This window comes from Neodiprion fabricii, chromosome 4, assembly GCF_021155785.1.
Source record: "Neodiprion fabricii isolate iyNeoFabr1 chromosome 4, iyNeoFabr1.1, whole genome shotgun sequence".
In the NCBI taxonomy this organism is placed as follows: domain Eukaryota; kingdom Metazoa; phylum Arthropoda; class Insecta; order Hymenoptera; family Diprionidae; genus Neodiprion; species Neodiprion fabricii.
Window position 1 is genome coordinate 29818736 of NC_060242.1, and position 14289 is coordinate 29833024.

Consider the following 14289-nt stretch of genomic DNA (forward strand, 5'->3'; position numbering starts at 1 on the left):
ACTATAAATAGAGCCCTATAAAAGTTCGGCGCCAGTGTATGTCGGGTCCCTTTTCTCCTTATACACATGATCTATATCTACATCTAATCTATGTAGAGGGCATTCCAGAATTTTTGAAAACTTTTTCACATTTTTAAATTACCGCATGAGTCGTGTTGATTTCCTGAAATCATAGCCAAATAAAAATTTTCGAACAATATCGAAAATAGTGAGGGTCCAACGTTGGTACAGATCGTATGGAATGCCTCATATATACATATATGTACGTACATAGTGTATGACTAATACGTGTAGATGTGTCTGTATTCCGACAACGGGCATCCAGACGCCTTTGAAAATTTGCGCGCGGTTTCCCTGCGGTCTCAATAAAACCATGTCGGGATATTCACCCTCTATTCACGTCAATGTCCCGTGCTAGGGTTTTATAGCTTGTAAGATATATCATATGATCTATGAAAACCAAAAAACAACCGAACTTAAGTATACCTACATTGCGCACCCCGCGACAGGTTCGGATTGGAGGAAAGTTTCACCCTTTCGAAAAGGGCAAACGGTTCTTGTTTTTCTTATTTTCGGACTTTGTAAAGTGGGTTTAAAATAAAATAGGTTAAAATCACGTAAAAACAATCGAGTCACACAACATTGCGTCCAAACGAATTAGCGAGGAATATACGTCCGTGTAATTCTTTACGAGTACAGATTCTGAATTTGAATTTTGTCCATATATCCGTTTCTAACACAGAAGATGTGCAGCGTAGGGCTTAAGGAAAATACTACGAGTACACTATACGTACAGATGCAAGTTGTGCGTATATATGTAACGTTCGATGAATCATACGTCTTCGATTTTGAATTTGCGAAAGGGTGAAGAGCCTCGAGTGCGGCTGCGAGAAAGGGAATCTTGATTTCTACATATAGACTCTATATACACAGACTCTCCGGGTTTCGACCAGAATCCAAGGGTTTGTTTATGTCGTATGTGGGCGGAAACAGAGAGCGGGGGTGGCGTTGGAAGAAAGGAGTGGGGGAGAAGGGGTGGATATAGGGTGCCGGAGTTATGGGACAGATATGGGAAGTAAATTATCGAGAGATAACAGAAGAATATGACTTATATCACGGGAGAGAGGGAGAGAAAGAGAGAAGAAAGCCTCGGCTGTCGGAGTATTGTCTCCGCGCGTTTCTCTCATTCTCGTATTCCTGGTCCACGCGTCGAATATGTTATCCTAAGCGCTCGTACGGGAATCCTAGACCCCCAATTTTCCCTGCCCAGCCGGCTCTACGCCCATCCTAAACTGAGAGATAAAATACACACGGTCACTTCTTCCGCAGGGAATATATGTCGGGTTTCTTTTATCTGATGACACGAGCGTAAAAAACTACGCGCTTCTCCAAGTCTGTTCCGAAGGAGGACTACAGCGATTATCGCTCTGCCTGAATATAATTCGATTTGCGGTACTCTTTTCGAACCGTCTTATGCAAAGCGACTGATCCCCAACAATTACGAGATCCTCAATTAAGGCGTGCTTACACGCCGCTAAGCACGGCATCGCTAGATGTGGATTAGGCTTAATCCGGGTTGACCAAAACACGATATTTATACCGATGCAGCTCGAGTTTCAGTATGGCGATGATTATGACCAAATTGATAACTCTTAAGATTAGTGCTCTTCGATACTAATTGACCGATACGCTTATATTATCACAGCTTGTGAAAACTTCAGTGCCGAATGTATAAGTATTAAATACACGACTACACAAAATACCCTTGAATGTTACATCAAACGGATTTGGGTATTGCAAAAAGAGTAAAATCGGATGCATGAAACTATAAATTTCTAGTCATTGAACTGACCCACATCAAACTCACAATCAATTTCAGTAATCAACGATGTAATTGGATTTATTTTGGTTGTCAATCTAGATGACGTGAAAATCACACCATACATTTTATGGAATCCTATTGCGACATGGCAATGTTACTTTCAACACGTTGATCACGAAGTTGGAAGTGAATTGATTAAGCTTGCTTTAATGCTACATGACTCTCGTACACCTTGACGCAAAAAATTGATAAATCATTTTTAAATCATAGAATAATCTAAGAAGCATATAAAATTGATTAACTAACAATAGAAAGATGAGAAAACAGGGTGACGTGACCTTTCAAATAATCCCACAACCTCTCTAACGTCACTGGCATTAATGAGCGCGGTGACCGCGGGTTGACAAATACAATCAATTCCGGCAAAGATTGCACAGTCAGCAATAACCATCGAATAACTCACAAAAGGGGCAGGTGTCCCGAAGTAATTATCGTGGCAGCTGCAGAGGCAGAATTTTACCAAATCTATGGTTATATCTGTTGACCGCTGACGCAACTGTAGAATCAGTGTAAAATATTGTCGAGATCGTCCCGCAGAGCCTAACGCAATCCCCTGGTTATTAGCTTTCATAAACTCTCGGCGGTAATCTGCATGTCAAGGTGGACCAGTTTCATCCGTGACGCAGCCTCCGGGACGGCCGGCTTTTCAGGCCTGAATATTGGGCGAGGCTTTGAACACACGCGTACCCCCAACTTTGGCGGTGTTGCGGACTTTGTAGATGTGCCGGCATTGCTGAGAACCAGATTCACCGTATTGTTCGTTTAAACGTCGCAACTGCTGAATACAATGAATCCCCGAGCCTCTGTCCATGTCAAAATTTCTGCACGGATATTATTTTCTTCATACTTTTCCCCAGCCTACCGCAGATTGGATTCTCGCCTATCCATAAATTAAATCGTTATCCGCTCGTCGCGGCTGGGAAAATACTCAAATTTTCCGGGATCAAAGACCCTGTTATTCGGAAGGGTGACATTTCTGGAATGATGAACACGCGGAATATTGTTGTTATAGCATACCGTTATGCTTTGACCAACCGCTGAAGTCCCGGTCGTGAAGGAAAATATTCGTGCATATGACCCAGAACTCTATCATCGTACGTGTTTATACTTCAGACTGTGATCGTAACTTAAGTCCAAGCACAAAGCCAGAACCATAAGCATGATGAGCAGTTAAAAATGAGGGAAACGCAAAATTTCATACCATTTAACATTCCGTTTCAAAACGCGCAACGTACTTCAATCAGCCGGTACATGGTTTTGAGATAGAGAATATTCGTGTACTATTTTTTTCAACCCAACCACGGCTTTGATGTTTCGAACGAACCTACGGGTCCCTTACGCGAATTGATATTGAACTAGCATTTTCAGTCGGTACATCGTCTCCGGTAACACAAAATGGAAGAGTATGGTGACCAGTGTCGTTATACCATGAAAAATACAGCATAACGAAAATTTTAATCTTTACGGTTATAGGAAGTGAAGAACTTATCGTTGCATATTTAGTTCGAATCGTTGGTATCAGCATTGAAATATCAATACGCCAGTGTTTCATCGACTATACTGGTTATCATATTGGTTTACTATTGAATTATTGCAAAACACGAACAGTGTAACATTTGGCTTTGAAATTTCCTCATTCAATTTCTTGTTCGATTGTCAATTTGATGACAATCATCGGACGTCATTCACCCCGATTACTGATTTGTCGAGAGACTCTGACGAGTGAGTACACGAGATAACGTGCGAGGAAAAATCGTGTGGCAGTCACTCAGCGAGGCTCCCACGCTAGCTCCGCTTTCCAATTAAGGACATGTGCCAAAAATATCAAATTTCTTACCGTCGCCACTGTAGTGTGAAACATTTTCAAAGTCAGGTCGAAGGGTGGTTGGGTTGGCAGGCGGGTAGCAGGTGTTGGATGTACGCTCAAGATTTTGTTACTTGATACACTAGGATCTCCCCGCTTTCTTTGGTTCCCTCGACCTCCGGGCATTCATTGAAAATTGTGCCAGACTCGGTGGGAGCTGCTTCGAACGGCTCCAGGCCATTTGTGATCCAAAAGCCTTGAACTAAGTGAAAAAGATAGGTCCTGGTGTTGGCAACCCAGTCCGGCGGTTGGCCAAAGGCGCAATTTTCATTTGCATTAGTTACCTCTCCGGCATAGAGAAGGAGAAGGTTATCTTATTGTTATGCGTGGTCGAGAATTGTCGCGAGGACAGCGAGGGTCGAGGGGTGCCTTACGGCAGGCCGGGGTCGTGCTGTAATTTGAAAAGTGTAACCGCTGCGGAGAATGGCAAATTGGAGGGTACAAATGACAAAATACCGGAAGGGACCTGAAAATTCGGCGAGTAAATTCTTAGCTTGTGGTGATGTGGTTTTGAAAACGTTCACGCTCAAATTAACTGCAGAGAGCCGGAGGGGCGGAAATTGCGAATAAGAATTTTGGCAACGGGAAGACAACTAGCACGTGTCCTAAAAGAGAAACGCATAGATATACGGGTATAATTTCACACCTAATAGATATGTGAATAACGAAATCATGAATGACGGAAACATATTTTTAGCTTAAATGTGAATTGACAAAAATTTGTAGCAGCCATTGTTATGGAACCACGAAAACTCCGTTTGTCATGCGAATGCGGTGAGCCCTGAATGGAAATATTTGTCAATGAATTGCTTTTGTTACGGGCTGTGCCATATTATGGATTTATTTCCATTGAACGCAGTTTCGGCGACCAATGCATAAATCCAAGTAATAGAATTGGCGAGCCAGGAGGAATGGAAACATACTCGTAATGCATTCTGAAGACGCCGTGTCATTGGATATAGAGATGAAAAATTTCCGTACCAGCTTCTCTCGTAAAAATAATATTTCTCCGTTATATTCGTAGTTCATGTGAGCGGAAAAGTTATACATGTAAATAAATTAATTTCGAAGGTTAAAAATCGATGATCAAAGTGAATTATCCTAATTCCAAAATTTGGCACGGAGTTGCATAGAACCAATTATTTTGTGCCTGGTACGTCAGGCATCTCTTGACTTATTAATTATGGAAGAATATTGAAGATACGTGAATTTGCTTTCCCGATCTGACACAAAAAGCTTTGAATAATTCTACCATGGAAAAGATCTATTGATATGTACTACCGCATCCCGATGTCAAATAAAAGTAGGAATGTACGTACCTACATATCTCTTGTTATTCGAATAGTTTGTCGATTGAAAAGATCTGACGCTAATTCTTAATGAAGTGAATTTCGAGTGTAAATGAGATACAATCAGCCGCCGCTGACCAGAATATACGAATGATATTTTTTCAACCTGTAATCAATAAGATGCTCCTCCATGCGTGACAAGTTTTTAAGAACTTTTTTTTCGTCCAAGGGTCTTAAGCTGCAGGCCATCGAACTTGACCACCCAAACGGACGAAACGAGCAATTTGACTGGGATGATTTCTCTTAATCTCGGCACTCTTAATGCCCGTTGTCTGTATAGCCGTGCAGCAGCCGAGAAGGTATTCAATATGCTCGTGACACGGTAGCCTCTTTTTGTGCCCCACAGTGAATGCCTGGAAATTGAATAGCCAAGCGGCGGCGGCGGCGGCAGCGACAGTAGCTTTTACCGAACGAACTTTAGTCGCGGTGGGTAGTTAGTCGTCTAGCCTCTGGAATCTAGATTCCCTGATGTGCCTACACACCGGTCCATCCCGGGTTTCCAACCGGCACATGGACAGGCGACCAGGAGCTGGGTCGGCTCTTCTTCTGCGTGCATGGCGCGTGGCTACGTGACATATGCGCATCCCGGTCCTAATGACGCCAGGTAGATACCCACCGGCTTGCGTGACTTTGGTTTTGGGCAGCTACGTGAGCCATGCTCCAGGGCCATTCACGCTGTCGGCGCTTATCGTTCGTCCGGTACGTGCGGAAAGGCCTGTCAGTCCATAGAGACGATGTGCGCGCGTCCCGCCTTATCGCAGCAAAGCGAGGTGTGCAGACTGTAATCGCAGAGAATCGAATTTGTTTAAAGTTGCGGGGGGATAATTAACCGGGTGCGACAGCTGATCCGTGTTTGCAAATTTCACGTGAATACACCGGCTGGACGCCTCGGCCGATTTCGAATTCCTTTGAAATTCAACCGGCCGGCAATCTGAGATGCGATCGGCGCGCCCGGTTGAGAGGCACTGGACCTAGAGCTGGTCACGGAAGTCGGCTATTAAAATTAGTGAAGGGACACCGCCCGGCTAAATGAGGGTTCAGAAGTCCAGCCACCGAAACTTGGCCGGTCTGCAGTCATCTCCGTTACGCAAGCACGGAATCTCTCTTCAATTTGGCACCCCGACAGCTGCTGTGTACTTAACGTTTTCGACCGGCCAAATATGCCGATGATTATTATACCCCCGGGCTAATCGGTATCATATAGCGAAAGTCGGAGGACGCGCACGAAAGTCCATCCCGACTTAAAAGGAACCGAGGAAAAGCTCGGATTTCCAATTATACCAGGCTAATTGCACAGTTTATACATTTATTTAAAGTGACAAAAAAAGAGGAGTCGAGTTACAGTCACTTTACCTTTTTTACCGACTCTGGAAAAAAAAACAACGTGGTATAAATTAATTCGTCATTTCGACGAGGTGCAACTTTTGAACATCTCAATAAAAAAATTTACTCATTTTGGAAACTAAACGGGCAATACAAGAACGAACGACGCTCTCCTTTGTTTGAGATTTTGCCCCAACTACGTTTTCCGAAAAGTGAAGGGCCAGCGATGGGGGACGAAAGCGTACTACCAATTCACCAGGTGATTTCTACTCGCTCTGGAATAAGGCAACCACCCTGCCTATGAAAGTGGGACAACAATCGGAGTCGCGAAGTTCAAGGCGCATGCCCGTCGCAACGAAGGGTTCAACTTTTCGCCCTGTTGTAGAGTCGAGACTTGAAGTATAATTAATCTTTTCGCGAATCGCCAGCCCTCGTACAGACAATGCGAGAATAACTTTTAGGACTAGAAGCGGAGTTCTTCCACTGCAAATACCTACGTACTCGTTACCTTTCCGTAGACTTCAATTGACGGAAAAATTTTCATATTCGCAGCAATAACCGAAGCAATAACGTATTTACTCCAAATTCTCCCAATGGATAGTATCGTTTCAAGATGTACAGTGTTGTACTAACTCTGGTTCGTCGAGATAATAACAAATCATATAGAAATACTATGGTCTCCTATTATTGTAGGAATGACTATTACAGTTCGTTATCCATAATTTTGTAAATTTTATCGTCACTATGAAGAAGCAATAAATCAAACATTGATACCAAAAGTCTCTCCGTGTAAAAAAATCGTGGTCATATCGTAAACTGGAATTGAATTGAAATATTTTAGCTCTACTATAGAGCGTTTTAAAGCGAACAGAACGTCGCCCATTGCAGAGAACTATTTGTCCCAGTGCAATTGTGTGCGAGCCGGAGAAACGAGTCGGGCTTGAAGAGTGGCAGAAATTAATGGCAACGTGCATTCGCGGTTGGGGGACATTATTTTTTTTCCTCTCTCCTTCACCGTTTTTCTCCCTCCGCGGTCGTGTCGTCCTGCTTTCTTTGAATCCTTGATAAAAGGGACGAGGGATGTCGGGATGGATGTGTAAGGAGGATACGTCCAGATCCGAGAGGTTTGATTATTGCGTTTGTACCCGGAGAAAGGAAGTAGTGCCAGTCCCTCCGATTGACGCACGCAGATGTGACGAGGTGAACAAATAAAACGAGCCTGGCTCTCGTCGAAGCGCAGGAGACCCGCACTTCATTGTTGGACCGGGGAAAAAAAAAACCTGTCCTCTTCAGGTATACCTATACCCAATGTCCCCAAGCCGGTAGCCGAACCAGTAGCGGGCCCCGGGCCCACTATCAACCCTGCTATGTGTGAGCCGAGCCGTCCATTCAGTCCTATTTATTCAAACACCGGCTCAAAATATTTACCCTGTGTCCCCTCTCACGCTGGTAATGCAAGCCACTAAAAACGGGGCACTCAAAGAAAGAAAAAAGGAAATTTGGTAAAAAAATTGTCAAACACGATGGGTACGGAATTTTTTGTCATCCACGCACAGAATTCTTATGTACATTGTACGTTATTATATAAACAACCTACCGAGTGTGAATGCTGTACGTCTCGAGTGAAAACTCACGGTCGGATCTCGGAATCGAACAAATTCGAGTGATTTTCGGGTCAACGGTGTGTTTGAGTGAAAGCGCGCTTTGAGTATCATCAAGTACGCGAACCGATTTCAATTCTGTCTGCTGTGAAGTGGCGGCTGTTGATAATTACTGTTTTTGGTGGCGTGTCGCGGCGATGCTATGGTATAAATATAATTGCCGGAGAAAAGTTGGTATCGAATTTTTTTTTTCACAATCGCAGTACGGAATTTCATTAGTTTAAAAAATTGCAACTGCATTAGATATCAAGTCTGGCTTGGGTGGGCAAAATAAGCTATGAAATATACTTTTCTTCGGCAATCGTTGTAAATTTGATTTTCAAATCGACAATTCAATTCAGAATTTTCAAGTATAAATTGATTCGCGTGGTCTGCATTTTCAAGATCAAAGGAGAGCCATCAAAGTCACGTTTTTCGATTGAAAGGCGAAAAGAGCTGGAATAGCGTACTGGGTCATTGGCGTCGCCAACTTGTCTCAACTCGTTACGGTTTCGTTTGAGATTTCGTTAAATCAGAGAGGGTAACGAGGTAGCGTGAAGCCATCGTAAAGTATGCGTATACACGAAGACTTTCTACCGCAGACAACTTACTTGACTTAGTTAATTTTTGCTCCAAGTTGGGTTGTGCATAGTAAAAAAACATTGGGAATGTTAAGGTTCGAAACGCTCTTTCCAACGCAGTTCGCGTTGCAAGGATATCAGGCTTCCTGCATACGCTTGAGAATTCATTATCCCGCTTTGCGAACGAATAGCAAACCGATTTTTAGCATTCCAGTATTTATACATTTCACCGAAATCTCAGCAATTCACGTCTCTGCTTTTGGCAGATCGACACTGAATGAATGAGCTATTCATACTGATGAAAAAATTAATGTTCCATTTCGGAAGTAATTAACTTTGGAATTTGATTGTGTTACGTTCTGAAGCTTGTTCAGATGACATTATCATTATTTTTATTACTATGATTATCATTATTAATAAGATTATCGTTATAATTCAGCTGTTAAGTCCCCACGAAAAACTTATTATTACATATGCCTTATTACTGTGAGCAATGTCGGTCTTATGACTTATAAACCTTGACTTGTTTATATTATTCTAATGTTCTTAATTTTGGTATTTTACTTTAACCACTTCTGTTTCTTTCTTTTCTTCCAGATTTTAATCCCGATCTCGTCCACAACGAAATATATAAGCCGACAACGCCCAAAACCTCGACTGATTATTATTATTATTAACATTATTATTATGATTATGGTTATTATTATTATCATTAATAGTACCGTCATTCTTGTTATTATCGAGAAGATTCTTTTGCTTTGTACAATGTGAAATCCTGTACTCTCAATTGTTCAGAAATTTGTATATTTGTACATATTCAACACACTTAGGTAATAAAAATGATGGTGATCTTGGAACAGGTTATGTCGATAAAATTGTCACCTCGAGCTACGTAAAATATTACTGAAGTTCTGTCACAATTTTTTTAAATGTCAGGTGTAAGACTCAACTCAAACTAATGCTTGATAAGATAGATTGTACGATATTTTACCTATGTTGAAAGAACTGTTTCACGATTACTGTTAACTAGAATAAAAAATACACATGGTTGAATTTCAATCGATATAATGGATTTAATAATTTATTACGCTTATTTACACCGAATACTGTAATAACGATCGTTAAATATATATAGTAATGAACTTAATCCAGGATCGTCCTTATCCTTTTAATTCAAATTATGCTACATTTCTTCCAATGTTAGTAACGAATGTTGCATTCGAAAATTCGGATTTTTAGGATTGGCCAAAAATCTTTGCTCCTCATGTCAATATTTCTTTCATTTCATTTCCATTCCAAGGTATAAAAACTCAGTCTAATAAATATACGTGCAATGAAAACCCTCAGAATTCACGCTGGTAGATTTTTTCTTTATCTTAAAGATAACAACACCTCGCAATGCTTACAACGAGTGAATCAAAAGTATCCATCAACGGCTCGCTTCCTGTTTATATCAACGTAGGTATTAATACCAGTTAAAAGAGAAGACTGATAGTCTATTCGTCACTGTCACTGTCTCGATAAGCTTAATAAAGTCAATCATGGCCTGAGCTTCTGTGCTGCCCTAATGATAGCAACATCCTTTCCCCGCAGCGGGGCTGGCAAGAGAAGCGGAAATTTTGGCCGCTTGAAAAAGTATAATCGTTCCTTTTTTTCTGTGAGAAATTGAGATCGAGACTACATACAGGTTGAATATTTCCACCAGTGCACCGACCTATAATTTCGATCGTAAAATAGGGGGAACTGAAAAATAGAAGGAGAAAAAGAGGGTGGAAAAAAATTCCGTCACCATAATGGGAACGGGTTGGAATTTAGCGAAGAGTTTGTCGAGTTCACCGCGTGGCGACGCTTCCGGAGACAGGGAGACAAATGGCGAGGAAGCGAAAATGAGACGGAGAAAGTGATCGAGTAAGCAAGCCAGCGCTACTTCAAGATGACTTAATGGACCGCGTTGCAACGCCGCAGGATGGCGTGAAGAGGAGAAGCGTCTCGCCCCTCAACCCTCAACCCTCTGCCATCCTTCCTGGTCGCTCCAGCATACTTCAACTGATTTACGTACGAACCGACTACCGAGTGTCCTTGACACGTCCTGCCGTTTGATACATGTCCACCAACAGGTTGGGCTCTTCTCTCCCGTCCGAGTTATCATTTTCCTCCAGCCAGTCGAGCGTTCGCCACTTTTGATTGCACATCATCGGCGTGAGTGATGCGCGTTTATTGTTCGTCACGCGGCTGTAATTGCTGGCCAAATTTTTACCTTCACACCTCTAGACGCGGACCAAAAACAATATCCACGATAAGTTTGAGCATACTACGCTAGATCTGTTTTGACGAGTTAAAATTCTCCTCGTTTCGTGCCGCAGACGATCCGCAGAAGCATGCGATCTTTCTCCAGACAGCCGTACAGAATTACTTTTTTTTTATACCTATTTTTTTCTTCTTCTACTTTCAAGAGAACGTGAGAGCCGCGTAAGCCTGCTGAAAAATGATTTAAATAAAAAATAAACTCTTCGTCCCTGGGAATACGTACATATACGTATATACCGGCGGTTGTTAAGATTTTATATTTCTTCGGCGGGAGTAGTTTTTTGTGGTTTTCCTTCGCAGGCGATACTTTATTTCTTAGCCGATCCCAAGACTACGATGTGAGTGAGTATAGGCGATGCAAAGGTCGGTGAATATCTCTTAAATGTATTAAATGAAGAAAGAGAAGGGAGGCAAAAGTACAAAAAATGAAGAGATATGAGAAGAGAGAGTCGGAGCTAAGGAAAACATCCTGTGCAAGCGGAAAACCGTTCTTTTTATTATAATGAAAATACGCACGTTACCTCGGCACTTCTTACAGGTTAGCTCAAATTCACCCCAGGGTATTAGATACCAGTTTGACTTGTGTATGAGTATGATAATGGATGTGGTTTACCGTGCAAACACCCAAGATTGCGATTTTCAAATTTTTAAGCTGAAATTTTGGTTCTTCATTTGCGTGATTAACTTTTTTGAATTCTATTATTAAAGATGATTGTTTGATTTAATTATATACGATAATAGGATCTCAATGAACGTAAAAAAATTTTAGATTGTCGTTTCGAAATCGCGCAACGTTTGAAAAAGAAAACTTCGTGAATTTCATTTCTTCCGAATTCAAATTTTAACTCACTTCGTTTTGCGGCCGGTAATAATTCGCCACAAATTGTCAACTATTGGATTTGTAATAACTGAACAGGTATAATACAATGCCGACTAAACACATACACCAATGAGTGCACGAATATACAAGTTCAGTAATTTCATAAAATTAGTAATCACGCGTTCAACCGGGCGGCGTATTTTTTATCAATTATTATTGTTATTATTTGGAAGTTTGGTTAGTCACTAGCTGATTTCATCGTTGCCACATCGTTGGAAGCACGTGTGTCGCAGCCTGATGAGCGAGAGTAGCTGCGGGGGAATCTATTATCGAACGTAATTCACCCCTGGCTATCAGATTTTCACAAAGACGTGAAAGCGGTACGAAGTTTCCAGCTACGCAGCTATAATTTTCGGGACATAATGGAGGCGTCTGTGGGATATGACGCGACGACAAATTGAGTTGCTGTCCAATGCACCGAGGCACGTAAGTCGCATTGGCAAAAACTACCGTCATTTTGCGGCGCCGGTTTGATCAAGATTTCGCAAAAATTACAGATTAACTTTCGCACAGGTTCATCTCGTACAGGAAATCATGTTTCTGATACCCCCGTCAAATCAAAATGCCATTCGAGCCGTGCGTTTTACGCAATTTCTTTTACTCGGCTGCTTGCGGACGTGCAATACGAGGCGTTAAGCCCAGGCCTCAAAGCTCAAAATTCGAATTTTCCTGGTTAGGTTTATGTTATATGCATGGAGGATTTTTTACTGAGCAAGCTTCGTCAAAAGTGTAATTCTTGAAAAAGGCGGCGAAGTATAACGCGCTGAATTTATGTAACCGCGTCGTTCGATTGTACGTATTGCTGAAATAAAACAGGGTAAAAGAAATAACCGGAAGTACAGAAGGTGGGGTTGAAATAGGAGTGAAAATGAACGGGGGCTTTCGAAAACCAATTAGCGTTGCGAAAATTATAACATTTTAAGGTATTGGTTCGATTAATTATGGCCAGCTGCTACGAGGTCGGGTTTTTCTCTCTGTGTCGTTTCATTTTTCACTATTTTATTCTTTCAATATACGTCATATCTATGCATTCTTGTACATGCACCGGCGGAAAACTAGCGTTTTACATGCTTCGAGTTTAATTAGAAATTCCTCATCCGTAACAGGTACGTACCGTTATTACCGCCATATGTTAACCCAGTTTACGTATATGAATGGATATATCTACATTCTACACGCGCTGTATCTACAAAGTAAAAATATTAGTTTCAGATATTTTTTATTCGCAAACGAAATTATTCTATATTACTTCTAATTTCTAAGCTTATCTTATACCGTCGGGACACATGCGATGCACTTGAGTAATAATTTTCTGCGTTTAATTATGACTCATGACGTGATTATACTTCGTAACTTGGAATGCGAATAATAATTGTCTTCCAATTTTTTCTTTTCCAAAAAGTAAGGCCTGATACGAACGATTTATTTTTTTAATTGTATGTAACGAGGATCCGGCATTTTGATAAATTTTTACAAAACGGCACTAACGGAATTGAAAAAAATATCTCCAATTTAAGTTTAGTTCTTCTAAAATACTTCTGTTCTAGTTTTAAAGCCACAGTATTATTTAAGTACCCTTTTGTCCTTTCGCTTTTGTTGAGCAGGTTTGTCGACTGCATCGAAATCATCATTGAATACGATGTGGTCATAGTAACAGCCGTTGGACTAATACTGGGCTCAATTAAAAACCAATTAAATCACCCCGGATAGGCAGTGAGAAAGACTCGGAGCATTTAAAAATATTTGAATTTTTTGAAAACTCTGCAATTGCTCTCGTAGCGTAACTGCACGTTCCAATTAAAATCCGCTAACGAGAGAAGAACAGTTTGCTCTGATGCCATATATGATACTCTACTCGCAGCTGCAGATTTACTAATGGGGAGAAAACAATTTTTTACTCTCGAAATAACACTGGTCATTTTCATGTAAATATTTCCAATTTCCTCTAAAACATTTTTGGACTCAGAACCCCATTGCATTTGTAGTGGTAGAATATATTCATCGAGATAAATAGCCTGGTATTGAATCAAGATTGGAAGTTCGACAAAATTCAACGGGTGACATCAGAGGTTTCATCAGAGATATGCGATTCGCTTTAGTTTTGATATAAAAAAGACTTGCATCGTAATTTATCACGTACATTCGCAAGATACAAACGTTAGTTTACACGCAGTCGGCAATGACGAAGGAGGGAAAGCCAATCTTGTAATAAGTGACACGTACTTAAATACAGACTGACGAACGGACACGCAGATACAAACGTAAATGGCTGTTCGCCAACAGGTGGCGTTGACATTCTACGTTAACGAACTACACCCTTGCCTGTCAGCGTCCTCAATGAGGGTTCATAATTTTGCCTCGCCCTCAGTCTCGCAGCGACGTGTCCCCCTTTTAACGCCTCGCGACGATTTCCTGTGTTTACGCGAGGACCCCTGTTTCAGGGCGTTGATGAGCGGGAGCGTT

General features: G+C 41.4%; 1 protein-coding gene across 2 annotated transcripts in view; it reads left to right on the forward strand.

Annotated features, from left to right (window-relative positions):
• LOC124179812 (toll-like receptor 6) overlaps window positions 1-14289 on the forward strand; it is a 98213-nt gene that overhangs the window by 13744 nt on the left and 70180 nt on the right. Inside the window, exon 2 of one of the 2 annotated variants that reach the window (XM_046564574.1) lies at window positions 9237-9698. The exons of the other annotated variant lie outside the window; for it this stretch is intronic. The gene's annotated coding sequence lies outside the window, so the exon portion shown is untranslated. Of the gene's footprint in view, window positions 1-9236; window positions 9699-14289 lie in introns of those variants that run through there. 2 annotated transcript variants of the gene reach the window in all.